Source organism: Nelumbo nucifera, chromosome 1, assembly GCF_055504915.1.
Source record: "Nelumbo nucifera cultivar China Antique chromosome 1, China Antique-T2T, whole genome shotgun sequence".
Taxonomy (NCBI): domain Eukaryota; kingdom Viridiplantae; phylum Streptophyta; class Magnoliopsida; order Proteales; family Nelumbonaceae; genus Nelumbo; species Nelumbo nucifera.
In genome coordinates, this window is record NC_142649.1 from 22,280,106 (window position 1) to 22,296,019 (window position 15,914).

A 15,914-nucleotide genomic window follows, 5' to 3' on the forward strand; every position below is an offset into this window, starting at 1 on the left:
GCACCGTCTGTGGGAAACGCTTCGAAAAGCCTCCCTTTAATCTCTACGAAACTTCCTTCTTTTACTCACCAGCCGACACCCATGGCTTCTTCTAGCAACTCCAAACGTCGGAGCAGCCCAGAGGAGCAACTCCAACTACCCACCCATGAACGTGCCTGCAACGGTGGCACCCGTAAATGTCCCGCTGCACCCTGCAGTCGGGACGACCTCCGCCGAACCCACCACTCTCCCTTCGGTGACCGGCCAAGGCCAACTTGAAGACTTGATGCAGTGCATGCGGGCCATGCAGGCCCAGATGTAGCAGTTTCAACAACTCCAGCTTCACCAGCAGCAAGTGTTGCACCAAGTATCCTAGTACCAATACCAGCAATAGTTCCCTTCACTCCCTCCCTAACATCCAGCGGCGCAGCCAGCTAAGCCTCAACGCCGCAGTGAACTCCCTTCCCGCTGAGGAGAGACTTCGGCATCATCTCACGGAAGGAAGGGAAGACTCCCAACCACCGCCACGCGGCCCGCGGTCAGGTCGGGGGCTTCCCAGTCGGTTATGCCGGCATCACCCCAGCACTCGCAGTTCGGACCTCTGCTCGCGGAGAACAGGTTCAAGGTGCTAGTCGAAGACCTAGAACAAGGTCCTTCTGTCCACAGCTACCGGCAGCCATCCCTGCCTCCCCCTGGGCCCATCGAGCTTAGCAATACAGAAGCCAGGTCATAACCAGCTAGGAGTGCCCAGGTCACAAATACGATGGGTCCTTCGACCCCAACAACCACGTCGATGCCTTCCAGTCCCAGATGCATCTGGCCAGGGCGAGTGAATTTTGCATGTGCCTGGCCTTCTCCACTACGTTCAAAGGAGTGGCTCGCACCTGTTACCGAAACCCCTTGCCGGGCTCGATAAGGAGCTAGGCACAGTTCGTGAAGGTCTTCATCTCCCACTTCGTCACTAGCAAGAGATGCCCGAGGACCCAAGAAAGCCTCCTCAGCATAGTCCAGAGAGATGGGGAGTCCATCCGGAACTATGTCAAGCGGTTTAATGACGCTTGCCTACAGATACCCGACCTGGACCCTACAGTTCGGCTTACGGCGGCCAAACGAGATATCACCCACAAAGAGTTCAGATGGCACATGGTCGTCAACCAGCCCAAAACCGTGACTGAGTTCCTCGAGCTCGCAGATCGGTTCATAGGAACAGAGGAGATTAACCAGAAGGGCGAGCGCCCCTGAAAAAAGAAAAAGGGAACTGGAACCCCCGGCTCCTAATGACTACAAGAAGAAGAAGGATCAAGCTCGGGGGGCAAAGCCAGTTCAGTCTGTCCGATCTCCAGCAGCAGAAAGGGTGTTTACACCCCTCAACACGAAGCAGGCCGAGATCCTCATGGCGATCAAGGACGCCCCATATGTAAAGTGGCCACCTAGGCTCAAGGGCGATCCTAATGTTAGGAACAAGAACTTGTATTGTAGTTTCTATAGAGATCACGGTCATAGAACCGAAAATTATAATAACCTCCGCGATGAGATAGAAGAGCTCATCCATCGCGGATATTTGAGAAATTTTGTACATCATGGTAATAATAACAATAAAGCAGGTCGGCACGGGGAACAGAATAAAGAAACCCCCGAGTCCAGCAGACAGGCGGAGCAACCGCAGAGACAGCCTCCAGACGAGAGACCAGCCCGAGAGACCATCCACATAATCGTTGGAGGATCGATTGTCGCGGGCTGCACCTCGGCAGCAGCTCGATCATCAGCCCGCGAAGCTGCCAGAGAAGAGCTAAACCCCCCGAAGTGGCCAAGGGTGGAGGAGCCGATCTTCTTCAATGAAGACGACGCACGAGGAGTCCACTACCCCCACGACGATGCGCTTGTCATCAAGATCAAGATCAAGATCAACGACTTCGAAGTCAAGCGTGTCCACATAGATTCAGGCAGTTCGGCGGATATCCTTTTCAAGGCAGCCTTCGATTAGCTTAAGATCCTAGAGGGTGACCTGAAGCCCGCAAGCACTCCACTGGTGGGGTTCAGCGGCGAGGAGGTCAGGCCTCTAGGGAAGGTCATTGTGCCGGTGGAGGTTGGTAGTTGGCCTAGTGTGGTAAGGCTCAGTCACGAGTTCCTGGTGGTCGCGACCCCCTCTCCATACAACGCGATAGTAGGTCGGCCCATCACCCACGTCCTGCGAGCGGTAGTCTCCACCTACCACCTAGCGATGAAGTTCCCTACAGACTTTGGAGTTGGAGTGGCACGAGGCGATTAGCTCGAGTCCCGCAAATGCTACATAGCCGCCCTCAAAGGAAAAGCCAAGGCAGCTAACGGCCTCGAGTTGGGACAACCCGCAGAGCAATTCACAGAGCGGGCCACACCCACCGAGGAGACCATCCACGTCTCGACCTCGGCGGACGATCCAACACGGGTACTTCAAATCGGCGCTTCTATTGAGGAGCCCCTACGATCTCAACTGGTAAGCTTCTTACTTGAAAATTTAGACGTTTTTGCGTGGTCGGCGACAGAAATGTCCGGTATAGACCCCAACATTATCACTCACAGACTTAATACTGATCCTTCAGTTAGGCCTGTTAGATAAAAGAAGCGCAACCTAGCCCTGGAACAATGGAAGGCAGTCGACGAGGAGGTTGGGAAACTCCTTGCAGCCGATTTTATCAGGGAAGTCGATTACCCGAGTTGGGTGGCCAACCCCGTTCTGGTGAAAAAGGCAAACAGTAAGTGGAGCATGTGCGTTGACTACACCGACCTGAACCGGGCTTGCCCAAAGGACTGCTTCCCACTTCCCAGGATCAACCGTCTAGTGGACGCGACCTTGGGGCACGAGTTGTTGAGCTTCTTGGACGCCTATTCGGGCTATAACCAAATAAAAATGGACCCAGCTGACAAGGAGAAGACCGCCTTCATAACCGAGTTTGGCCTGTACTGCTACAAGGTCATGCCCTTCGGGCTGAACAAAGCTAGGGCAACTTTTCAGAGACTTGTAAATAAGTTGTTTGAGCCACTTGTTGGCACAAAAGTAGTGTTTTGTAGACGAGATGGTCGTCAAAACCCAATTTTCACATGAGTAATACAAGATTTACACTCAGTCTTTGAAATGCGTCTTCAGTGTCACCTCGGGTAAATTCTTAGGGTTCATCATCAACCGGCAAGGCATTGAGGCCAATCCGGACAAAATCAAGGCCATCCTAGAAATGAGACCACCCCGAAAGTTAAAAGAGGTCCAGAAGCTGAATGGCCGGTTGGCCGCCTTAAGTCGCTTTTTATCCAAGTCCGCAGATCGCTGTTTGCCTTTCTTTAAGGCCATAAAGAGCAAAGGTTTTGAATGGACTAAAGAATGCCAACTCGCGTTCGATGAGCTCAAAAGGCACCTCGCTAGCATCCCAGTCTTGACCCAGCCCGAAGTGGGTGATGTCTTAGAGTTGTACCTCTCGGCGAGTAACGAGGTGGTCAGCTCGGTACTAATAAGAGAAGTAGATTGAGTCCAACGACCCGTCTATTATGTTAGTAAAATGTTGCAGGGAGTAGAGACGAGGTACCCGGAGATAGAAAAGTTAGCCTATGCACTGGTTATAGCAGCCCGAAAGCTCCACCCATACTTCCAAGCTCACACCGTCGTTGTCCTTACCAACAAACCTCTGAGGCAAGTTTTGCTCAAGCCTGAGGTCTCGGGAAGGTTGACAAAGTGGGCCATCGAGCTCAGCGAGTACGAGCTCCAGTATAAGCCGCAAACCACTATCAAGGCTCAAGCTTTGGCAGATTTCGTTGCAGAATGCACCTTTAACTCTGAAGTCCCCAGGCCGATAGAACACGAGGCCCCTAGTACTGGAGAGCTCGAAGTTCTTGGACCGGTTGAACTCGAGCACCGTGAAGTAGCAACCAGCGCGGCATCTCTCCCAGTTAGGCCAAGCCCGAACTGGAATGAAGAACCCTGGATCCTTCACGTAGATGGCTCATCAAATCAGCAAGGCAGCGGAGCTGGGATCGTTCTGTACGGACCAAGCGGTGTGAAACTGGAGTACGCGCTATGCTTTCAGTTTGTGGCATCCAATAACGAAGCAGAATACGAGGCACTGCTAGCCGGGCTGACCCTTGCAAAGGAAGTGAAAGCCAAGCACATCGTCGTCTGCAGTGACACCCAGCTCGTGGTAAATCAAGTCCTGGGTGAGTACGAAGCTCGCGAACTAACTATGGTAGCATACTTAGCCAAAGTGAGAGAGACTCTGCTCAACTTCCAGTCACACTTCATCCGGGAAATCCCGAGATCAGAGAACGCTGAGGCCGATGCCCTGTCACGGTTAGCTAGCACGGGAGACAACACCATGAGGACTGTGTATATAGAAAACTTACATCGGCCTAGCATTATCAGGGGGGCAGAGGAGGTCGCTCTCATCGTTCAAGCAGAGCCGAGCTAGATTGATCGCTCACAAGCTTTTTGCTACATGGGGCCCTCCCCGCAGACCGTAATGCCACCAGGAGGGTAGAGCGCCAGGCAGCCAAGTACGTCATGATAGACGGATGGCTGTACCAAAGATCCTACACGCTCCCCTACCTGCGCTGCCTGCGACCCTCGAAAGCCGAGCTCATCCTCCGCAACACTCATGAAGGCCTGTGCGGTGGACACTTGGGAGGCAGGGCCCTTGCTTAGAAAGCACTACGACAAGAGTATTACTGGCCAACCATGAAAGCAGATGCGACCAAGTTTGTCAAAAAATGCGACAAGTGTCAGAAACACGCTAACATCCACCACCGGCCTGCCGCCGACCTGAAATACCTCACTAGCCCATGGCCATTTGCACAATGGGGGATTGACCTACTCGGGCCATTCCCACCTGCAACAGGGCAAAGAAGGTTCCTAGTGGTGGCAGTGGACTATTTCACAAAGTGGGTCGAAGCCGAACCTCTCACGATAATCACAGCTCGGAATGTGCAGAACTTCTTTTGGAAGAATATAGTGTGTCGCTTCGGATTACCTCAGGTACTGATCTCCGATAATGGTAAGCAGTTCGAAGACATCAAGTTCCAAAACTGGTGCCGAGACATGGAAATTCAGTAGAACTTCACCTCGGTGGCACACCCTCAAGCGAATGGCCAGACGAAAGTTACGAACAGGGCTATCCTTCGAGGACTCAAGGCGCGTCTGGACCGGGCTAAGGAACTGTGGACGGACGAGCTGCCTAGTGTGCTTTGGGCCTACCGTACCACGGAAAGGACTGCCACTGGAGAAACTCCCTTTAACCTTACATACGGCACCGAAGCAGTCATCCCAGCCGATATTGAAGTCCTCTCGCTGAGATTGGAAGCATATGAAGACAGAGCAAATGAAGACGAGCTACGTACCAACCTCGACCTGCTAGATGAAGTACGGGACCTCACATACATCAGGACCACGGCCTATCAATAAAGGATAGCTCGGTACTATAACGCCAAGGTCAAAAAGCGAACTCTCCGCGTTGGCGACCTGGTTGCGTTAGCAAGCTCGGTCCGAACTGGGAAGGACCCTACCAAGTAAAGCGAGTACTCGGGGAAGGAACATACGAACTCAAAACCCTAGAAGGGAAACAAGTACCTCGGGCGTGGAATATCGCCAACCTAAGACTATATTACCCGTAAACCACCGAACTGAGTGAACCACGAGTCACTCCCTTCTAGCCTTAGAGCCAATCCGCTGAACTAGCGACGACCTCGGCAGCACGAGGTCCAGTTAACCCCTCAGTACCAGTAGACTCTAGGAAAATAGTTTGGAGTGACCACGAGTCACTCCCTCCAGCCTAAGGGTCAGCGCGCTAGGTTAACTAAAGACATTGGCGCTATGCATGACTCAACCGCCTCGCCAGCATAGGATTAGCATGCCAAAGATCAAAGGCGTCTTGAGAACAGACTTTCCAACTCCTAGCCTACCTCAGTATACGCTACTAGAGGTAAACACCAACCTAAATAGCCAAGCAGGTAGGTCGGGCACGTACCTTACTATGCCTACCTCGGCATACGTTGCTAAAATCTGATGATCACCCCTACTAAGTGCGAGAAGACAGTTCGGGGTGACAGCGGTAAAGGGTCGCTCACCTCAAGAATTAAATTCACTAACTTAATAGCTCGGATAAGACAAACACTCTAGCAGAAGAGGATCACACAAGCACTTAACAGAATATATATACTCTCATTGCATAAATGTGATTTCGCTACAGAATCCCAAGTACAAAGAAACAAGAAAAAAAAATACAAGGAGCACGCAACTATTTGGAAGGCTTATCAGCCTTGCTCGGGGCCTCTTCGGGGGTGTTAGCTAGGTCGGTAGTATTGGTCTCCTCGTTGCCACTCTCATCGTCAGAGTCTGGGTCATCCACGGCTTGACGGGCCATGTCTTCCGTAATACTATAGGTGGTGAAGGCACTTGTGTCAAGGTCAGGGTATGCGCACCTTATCCACCACCTGCCGAGCTTAAACCCCCTACAGTAGGCCTGCGACATTATGTCGTCAAACCTAGATGACTTAACATAGTGAATGACGGCCCAGGCCTTTGCCTCCCCGAGAGCTTCGTTGAAGATCTCGGTCTTCTCCTTGATGTCGGCTTTGAGGTACTCCACCTCGTGCTCCAAGGCCCCCTTGGCTTCCTTAAGTCCCTACACCTCGAGTTTTGAAGCCCTCTGACACGCCTTGAGACTCTCCACCTCGAGCTTCAAAGCTTCTTGACCTGCTCTGAGCCCGTTCACCTCGGCCTTCAGCCTATCCCTCTCGCGGGCCAGCTCTTCCTTCTCTAACAGCAGGGCTTTGATAAAGCTCTTCTGGGCGGTAGCGTCACTCTCCAACTGGTGAATCTTGCCCCGAGCTGCCCTCAGCTCAGTGTGGGCCGTGCGAGATGGCTCCTCAGCATCCAAAGCACGCCTCAGGTGTTTGTTGGACTAAAAGGTCAGCGCGTGCACAACAGTGTTCACCGGGAAGAAGGGGGTTGGTCAGTACTAAAGGAAGAAGAAAGAAAGGAGAAAGAGGTGGCTCTTAGGGTGTGAACTCACCACCATGGTGTGGGTTGTAGCGCGGGCCCCGAGCTGACCAGGGGAGAGTTCGGCCCAATCTACAACCTCCGCAGTGATGACAACCCTCCTACTTCTCTTAAGGCTGATATCGGGATCCATGATGCTCTCTTCCTCCTCCTGAGTCCCCGAGCTGGATGCCGCCGTGTCTGCAGCATGATGAGTCGATCCTTCGGAAGCCTCGGCAGCAGCCCCAGCGGCAGCCCTGGCTGGCTCAGTGGTCGACTCTGCCGCCGTTTTCGGCCCCTGAGGTGGTAAGTCCCCCTCCAAGTCTATCACTAGATGGGCATTAGGGAGCTCGGGCCCCGAAGAGGGGACCTGCGGAAGATCGGGTTTAGGGGTGGGGGTCCTTGGGGATTCTACGCGCGCCTTCTTGGCAGCCCATTTCTTCCTCTTCTTCATCTGATGGAGGAGTCTCGGACCGGTAATCCTCTCTTCCTCCATGGGACTTGCAACAAAGCTCAGTATCAGTAAGCGCGAAGACACTAGACAGATTAAGCAAAACACTAAAGTAGAAATTGACCTACCCGGGCTCAAACTGGCCTGAATGAGCTTCCCTTTGGCAATGTAGTCCCTGTGATCGAACCCGGCTTGAGCCCATGAGTGAAAGGTTTCCCACGTCTTCTGGTTAAGAGCAATGCTGGGAGCTAAAGTGGCCACCCTCCAGTTGGTAAGGAAAGGCCACTTCGTGCTGCTCCGGACTACAAAGTAGTCCCGCTTCCAGGCGGGGACCTTGCTTGGGAACTTATGTAGCGTTTTGAAACCCGAGCGAGGGGACAAATAGTTGGTCTGCCCATGCTTAGGGGGAGTGCCAGATGCACTCTTTTTTATTAACAAGATGGAACAAAGGATATCCGCATCTAAAGGGAAGTTACGTTCGGAACAGAGGGAGATGGTCCTGACCAAGTTCCGAATAGAGCTAGGGTGGAGTTGGTCCAGTGTGATGCTGAAGCGCCTCAACACCTCGGCAATAAGGTGGTGGAGAGGGAGATGAAGCCCGCCAACAAGTTGTTCCCTAAAGATCACAATCTCATCTGGACCGTGCTCCCAAGGAAAGTTGTCGGTGGGAAGACTATATGAATACTCCTGAGGTAGGTTAAATTGTCGGATGAGGTGCTGAAGCATCTCCAACATCATAACAGATGGACCGAATTGGTCTGGCACCTGACCTCGATGAGAGGTAGACGCCAGTTTACCCGAGGTCACCCGGGCCTCGTGGGAAGGCCGGGCGATGGCAGGGTCACCCTGACCCGAGGTACCCACCTCGGGTTTGTCTAAGAGTCTGTCTCTGCTAGACATAAAAGGGAATGAACTGGAAAAAGAAAAAGGAGGAGAAAGGGAAGCTCGGGGACTCACTAGAAAAAGACGCAACCGGACTTGAAGACCCGAGCTGAAGACTCCAGACGCGAGTTCAAGGTAGACGAAAGGTACTTAGTGGCGGAAGAAAATGACCAGTGTCCCCCGTTATTTATAGCCATTGGGCCCGGATGCCATCGGTCAGGATCGAAGCGATTTGATGGTCCTCAAGAAAACCGGCTGTGAGACTCTTAAGGCAAAATCAGTTTAGCGCGTTTTTTAGCATCCGCGAAGTCCAGATCGCGTGACGTCTGTGCATAAGCTGTACGCGACCCAGGTTTTCTTTTTGAATGAACCGAACGCCAGATCGGTTCGGCCAACGAGTCGCTCGATAGGGTGGCATGAGTACTGAGCCAAATCCACCCAGCGCATCATGAACTCCTCGCGTTGGGTCACCACCCCCAACACGGGGAGTAGGGGGCAATTGATGACGGGCGATTTGGCCATACCTAGTAGTCCGGGGACACATGTGTGTACATGGCCCAATGAACAGCTCAGCCTGACAGCACGACCGTGACTCGATGGAAGATACACGCCGAGTCCAACGCTGGCCACTCGATGAGTTAAGCAACTCGCCGGGGACTGACACCTGGCCAATTTTGACTCCCACCAAGTGTGGAAGGTCCTGAGCTCCCCTTAAGGGGCCCCACGATCCCCCTTCCCAAGGAGGGAGCACCCCGGTTTTTGGCTAAGTGTCCCGAGGGAGGAGCACCTCGGGGTAGCACCACCCCCAGCGCAGGCACCTAGGTACCTCGGTATTGGGACAAACCTGCCCCAAACAGTCCGACGCACGATAGCTCGGTAGGTCGTGGGGAGGCCTGTCTGACATCCGTACCCGTCGGACCTGGTGGCAGAGCTCTGATCCCTTGCCAGGCGGCGTTCTATTTGCCGTCTCTAGAAAGCATGACACGTCTGTCGAGCCCGTACCTGGCAATGGCAGTCTGTAGCAGCAACCCGCACTTACCACACCTACCTTGGCAGTAACAGCTAGGGCGGTGGCGGTTATGTCAGGTATGACCGGGCTCCAACATAAAAGAGCTCTAACTCTCACAAGGAAAAGGTATTGAAGCTTAAGCACTTTCAACACCCTTACTCTCTACTCTCTCTTTGAGATTTTCTCCAGTTCTAACTTAGCCATCGGAGTGTTCCCACCGGGATAACTCCCCGGGAACCCTTCACCTTCTCCTTCCTCTTAGGTGTCGTTCGTTCCAGTCAGAAGATAGGTCACAACCAGCTAGGAGTGCCCAGATCGTGCAGCATCAATTAGTATTCTATTTTATTAATGAATACATTTTATAATTTTTTGTAAATATTACTTAAATATTAAAAATATTTAAGCATTAATAAATGTATAAAATTAGGCTATAGTCATAATTAAATTAATTTAAATTTTAGGTTGAGGTTTAAGACTTAGGGTTAGGGTTGGTTATTTTCATCCTCACCCAACCTTCCCTAAGAGTTATGTGACATTTGTAATTAGACAATCAAACCAAGTGATTAGTTTATTCTCATATCTCAAGCATGCATCTTCTACTTCATAGTTGTGAAGCCAACTAGGTGAGGCATTGCCTATGCGATGGAATCTATAAATATAAAATTTTTAGATTTCTATACTTTCTAAATTATTTTATAAATTATATTTGCTTACTAGCAACATATTACACTAAGCATTATCAATAAAATCTTTTAAATAAGTGTAATGTTTATAAAAAAAAACCATAAAATTTGAACATCTAAACTAATTTTTCAATTATCAATAAAGGAAATAAGGAATCCTATGGCTAATAAAAAAATAATCAAACTAGATAATATCATAATAGATACGAATACTAGCCAAAGCCAACTAAGAAAGAATAACAAGTCTAACATGGCAATACTAAATAATAAAAAAAACTAAGGGAAAATTCCCAATCAGTACCCTGTACTTTGGGCTTAATGCCACTTTGGTCCATAAACTTTAAAACGTGACAACTCAGTACCTAAACTCTTAGTTTTTAACTAGTCGTTAAGTGGCATTTGAAAAGATAAAAATGCCCATTCGATTGTCATCTAATTTTCTTTATCAACCATCCAAACGTTGATAAAAAAATGAACAGTTCAAAATCCTTGCCTCTATTATTCAATAAAGTTGGAATCATGAGACTGCCCACGAAAAGGGATTTGGGATTGTTCATTTTTTTTGTCAACATTTCGGTGATTGATAAAGAGAGTTAGATGACACTTAAAGGGCATTTGTGTTTTTTCAAATGCCACTTAACGGTTGGTTAACAACAAGTACTAGATTGACACATTTTGAAAGTTCGGGGACCTAAGTGGCACTAGGCCCAAAGTACAAGGCACTAATCAAGAAATTTCCCTTCATAAAATCATACCTTTTGGAAGATTGAATGTTGACCTTAAGTATTTGCAACTTTGCCTTCAACAAGAAAATAAATTAAAAGAATCAATAAGAATTCAACTTTGGTTGATGCTTGATAGTTTATGTAGGAAGTAGCTAATTAGGAATCAATAAGATGAAAGTCATGAACATTACAAAAAATGTTATAGAAAAGGCAATACCACCAACTAATATATTTTTCTAAATTAAAAAATAAATAGCATAATAACATATGATGAAAAAGTATAAATCATAATTCACCTCCATAAAGTCCATAAAAAATAAATATGAAGTTTAAATGTATTATAGACAATCTTTAAAGAAAACTCTATTCTCTAATTGATTAGAGTGTTTAAGAAATAAGAACCACCAACACCTCCACTCAATGCACCAACATTATTGGCACCATAATCAACATCTTCATCATCTTCAACATCAATATTTACTTATTCATCTTCATTATCTTCTATATCTTTGTTCCACATCGAGTCTTCTTTTTCTTCTTGAACAACATTTTTGCCTTAATCTTGTCTACTAGACGCACTTCTCTCACAACCACTTCCACTTCTACTTGCACCCCCACCAGTATTTCCACTTCTATATCCATTTCTCCTTGACCTATTTGACCCTTCAAAGATTTCAAATGCCCCTAATGCTTCATCAACTCAAGTCCATGTAAGATCACACTATTCATAAAGCAAGTCATTTGGGGGGCAATGGGGATCTTTCATAGTCAATAATTAACTAGTTTCATTTACGTCCTAGAAAGCAAATAGGGTTAAATTGCTTTGGATTTGCACGCCTTATCATAAATCACTCTTGGAGATGTTGATTGTATTGAACAAATACAAAATCATTGAGCTTCTTTTGATTAAGCATAATCTTCTTTTTTGTATGAATTTACATTCACAACAAAATATGAAAATTTATAAAATTAAGTATTTTAAATTTTATAATTAATTTTATCACAAATCACTAAATACTTAGAACTTACTTGCTCAAAAGTGCTTCAGTTGCGCTTACAAGGGGAAGAAGTGCATGTAAGACCTAATATGCATAATGCAATACACCTAAGGTTTGGGGTGTAATGTCCATAGTTATGCCATCAATCAACTACAAAATAGAAAAAACAGAATTAAGACAATATAAATTTAAAATAGAAAGAATAAAATATAAATATTAGTTTCAAGTAGAGCTTATATTACTTGGTTGCTTCGTTTTACGTTGCCTAATTGCCATTTCTTTAGAGAAAGCACAATGGGTGTGCTTATACTCTTCCAATTGATGAGGTATTTTGTCTTGAATTTTAATATCACTAACCCTTCTCTTAATAAAATGTAGAAAACTCATTTCAAACTTTCCAACCAATGCTTCATCTTATGTTTTATCCTTATAATAAAGGGTTGGATTGAGGAAAAAACTAGTAATGTATAATGGATGTTGCATCATATTAGTCTAATGCCTATAAAAATGTCTAAAATAGGTTTATACTCCCTTTCTTTCCCACTATGGGTTTTTCATTACCATCAACCAACTATAAAATATCTGCAATTGGTTAGGCAACCAAATTAAAAGATAAACTCTTACATTTTTTCAAATCCCAACAAAAAAACATAGTGCTTGATGCTCTTAATCAATTTGATTTGTTAGCCCATTTACTATTGTTCCACACATCACCAACAAATAAAGCATGAAAGGGTTCCTTGAAAATATACAAACCTTGTAAAGTTATAAAAGAGGTAACAAACCTTGTGATGTAAACGCATATGGCCCTACCCAATAGTGGGCTTGCAACTGTTAGGGGGCGGTGTTTAGAGCGGACCCAATCAGGGCGCGTGCGGAACAGAGCTTGGCGGGCTTTCTGAAACCAATAGCATGGAGTCATTTGGCGACCTCGGATGACCACGCTCCTCACGTACAGACTACATCCGAACCATCCGAGCTCACCTGCCTCTAGGTGGCCTCAAGTATAAATGGGAGACAACCCCCTCAAGGTAAGGAACTAAAACTTAGACTCAAGAACAAGCACTTGAGAACCCTTAGCTTCCTTTGTGGGTTTGTCTGAGTGTTCACATCTCAGGCCTTATCCACCTTACACCTCTCTTAGTACTAACTTGACTGTCGGAGTCCCCGCCTTAGGTATCGACCCGGGGCCACTAACATTCACCTTCCTTTATTTCGTGCAGGACCAGCCTACTAGCACTCGGCCACCTCACACCTCGGACCACTCAACAATACCTCAGATTGGGAGCAAATTTACAATGTTTCCTTCATCCCATTTTGACCGACAACACCTTGTAACTACACATCGTACAAGATCTCTTCCATTTGTTTTTCCCTCATGCGTGTAAGAAGAAGATGATGTCCATAAATAAAGATAGTTAGTTAATTGTTTTGCCTTGGCAATACAACTTTTTGTAGGCCTCAATTCTCCACTGTCTTCCAACATGAGGTATAGACAACGAGCAATACAAGGAGTCCAAAATAAATCCTTCCTCTTTATTTTAAAAGATCATTTGTAGTAACATAAGCAGAGTACTTATCAGTAACCACTTGCACTACTCCTATTTCCTCAACAACTTTATCAATCTACTAAAACAAAAAAGTTGCATTATGGACTTCATTTGATGCACCAATTAATTACAAAAAAGTTCCATCAGGAGAATTCACCAAAAAATTGATCAAAGATCTTTGCATTTTATCCACCCATCAAACATGATTGTATAACCATAAGTCTTCCAAGAAGCCTTGTACTCCTTATACATTTTCTTTGTTTTCTCAACTTCCCTTTTCAAGAGTAGCTCTCGTAACTCATGGTAACTTGGAGGCTTGTATCCGAACCCAAATTGTCCAATTGCTTCAACCATAACTTCAAAACTTTTCAATTTCACTAAATTGAAAGGAATATAGGCTTGATAAAACCACTTTGCCACATACTCATTTACTTTTCTTCCTTTCTTCTTTCTTTAAGCAGCTTTCTATGCATGTTTGCATTAATTGTCCTTTATGCCACGTTTCAACAACTTCTTCTGGACTTAGTCTCACAAAATTATCCATAGGTCCTTTGACATTGTCCTTTTTTTTGGTGGAAAAGGGGAATTTGAAATTGGAGTGCTCCTACCACTTGAAATGGAGACACCTACTTTTATAGGTTGATTACTTTGATTGTTGGAACCCCTTTCAAATACAATATGCTCCCATGCCCTATGATTATCTTTAATTGTTAAATCATCTAATGGTTTATTCCTTTTATTCTTTTACATAAATTCTTGCATCTTCTAGACAATATGTGCAATAGTTTTGGGGCATTTAGTAACATTCCCATATCCCCTAATCAAATGTTGTTTTATCCTTTTGTTACTTTTTAACAACTTTACCACATAACGAGCATATCTTCCAAATCATGCCAAGATTCATATTGCCATGCGGGGTCCTTTGATTGAGCCTTATACCTAGAACTATCCTCTTCACTTGTCATCCTCTATTTCTATTGAAAAAATAAATAAACAATTAGCAAATAAATCAAATTATGAAACAAAAAAAAATGTTAAACCAGAAAATAATTAACCTATGTTATTCCTAAATTAAATAATGAGGAATATGAATAAGAGAAAGAGACTAAGACTAAGAGCAAATTAGCAATGACAATAAATTAATGGAAACAAATAATATTTTTTTTGATAAGTACACAAAATAAATAAATAAACGTTAAATCAGAAGAAGAAGAAGAGTGAGGCATAGCCCTTGATTTTATCAACTTTGGGCCTTCGGTTGTTAAAGAAACATGTGGGATGTGGCCCCTATTTTTATTTGAAAACTTAGAAGAAGAAGAAGAAGAAGAAGAAGAAGAAGAAGTAAAATAGTGGAAAGAAAGAATAGGTGGATAAGTGGAGGATCGGAGGAGTTTAAGGGCAGAGCCCCTATTTTTTCAGGAAAAGAAAAACAAAAAAATGAGGATTGAAAACAAACATGGGGCGAATTGAAATTTGGAGAAGAGGAAGAAGAAGAAGAAGAAGAAAATGGCAAGGAAAGACTGAAAGAAGAAGAGAAGAACTTACTTGAAACCGTGCGATTGAGTTGGCCTGGAGTTGGAAGTCTTTGATTCTTCTCCTTCTCCAATCAAACAAAAACCTTTTGCTAGACAAAAGACAAAACAAAGCCTATTACTTTGTATTGTCTTAATAATAAAATGATTATACGTAATAAGTTCTATCTTAAAAGAATAAAACAACCAAAAAATATCAAAAAACAAATATAAAAAGTTTAAAACTAATGGCGTTTGGGCAATGCGACCATGGGAAACGGCTTAGTCACCTAGTTGACGCCTAGTCACCTTTAACAACTATGTTCTACTTTATCTCTATTTTCTCCTTCATTATACAGATCAAAGTTGGGATCTATGTAGAGAAGATTATAATAGTATGGGAGAGTCATCTATTTTTCATATGAGGTAGATATGTTTCTCAAATATGAAATCTATAAATTGAAGTATACTTCTTAAAGCTTTTACTCTCTAAATGTTTTTTGACATTATTGTGAGGATAGGTAACATTTGTGATTGGATCTTTATAGAAGACATCTACTTCTAATCTAACAAGGTAGGTTTTAGAATTGTATATTTATTTATCTAATTATTTTTGTCTAGTCTTTAAATTTAGAATCTATTTTTCTTATTTTGACTAATAAAATGATGTTTTGGAATTTGTATATGCTTTAAAATAGCATTAAATATCCACCCTCTTAAACCGTTTTACATAATTTGAGTTCCAATGAACCTATAGTAAAATCACGGGTGAAGAAGATGAGAAAAGATGGTTTAAACACAACCCATTTTCTTCTTATCCATTATCATGTTTGGTTTGTTTTTTTATAGGTCATTAAATGTGACCAGCTTTAGACATAACCATTGTCACGTCCATTTATAAATGCATAGTTGCTTTAATGATTTAATTTTACCACACATTTAATTTAAGAAAAGTAATTAATTTAACGGAAAATTCCCGATAGGTATCCTATACTTTGGGTCGAGTGTCAATTTAGTACCCGAACTTTAAAATGCGACGATCTAGTATTCGAACTTTCGAAATGCGACAATCTAGTACCTGTCGTTAAACAACAGTTAAGTGTTATGGGAAAAGACATAAATGCCCTTCAAA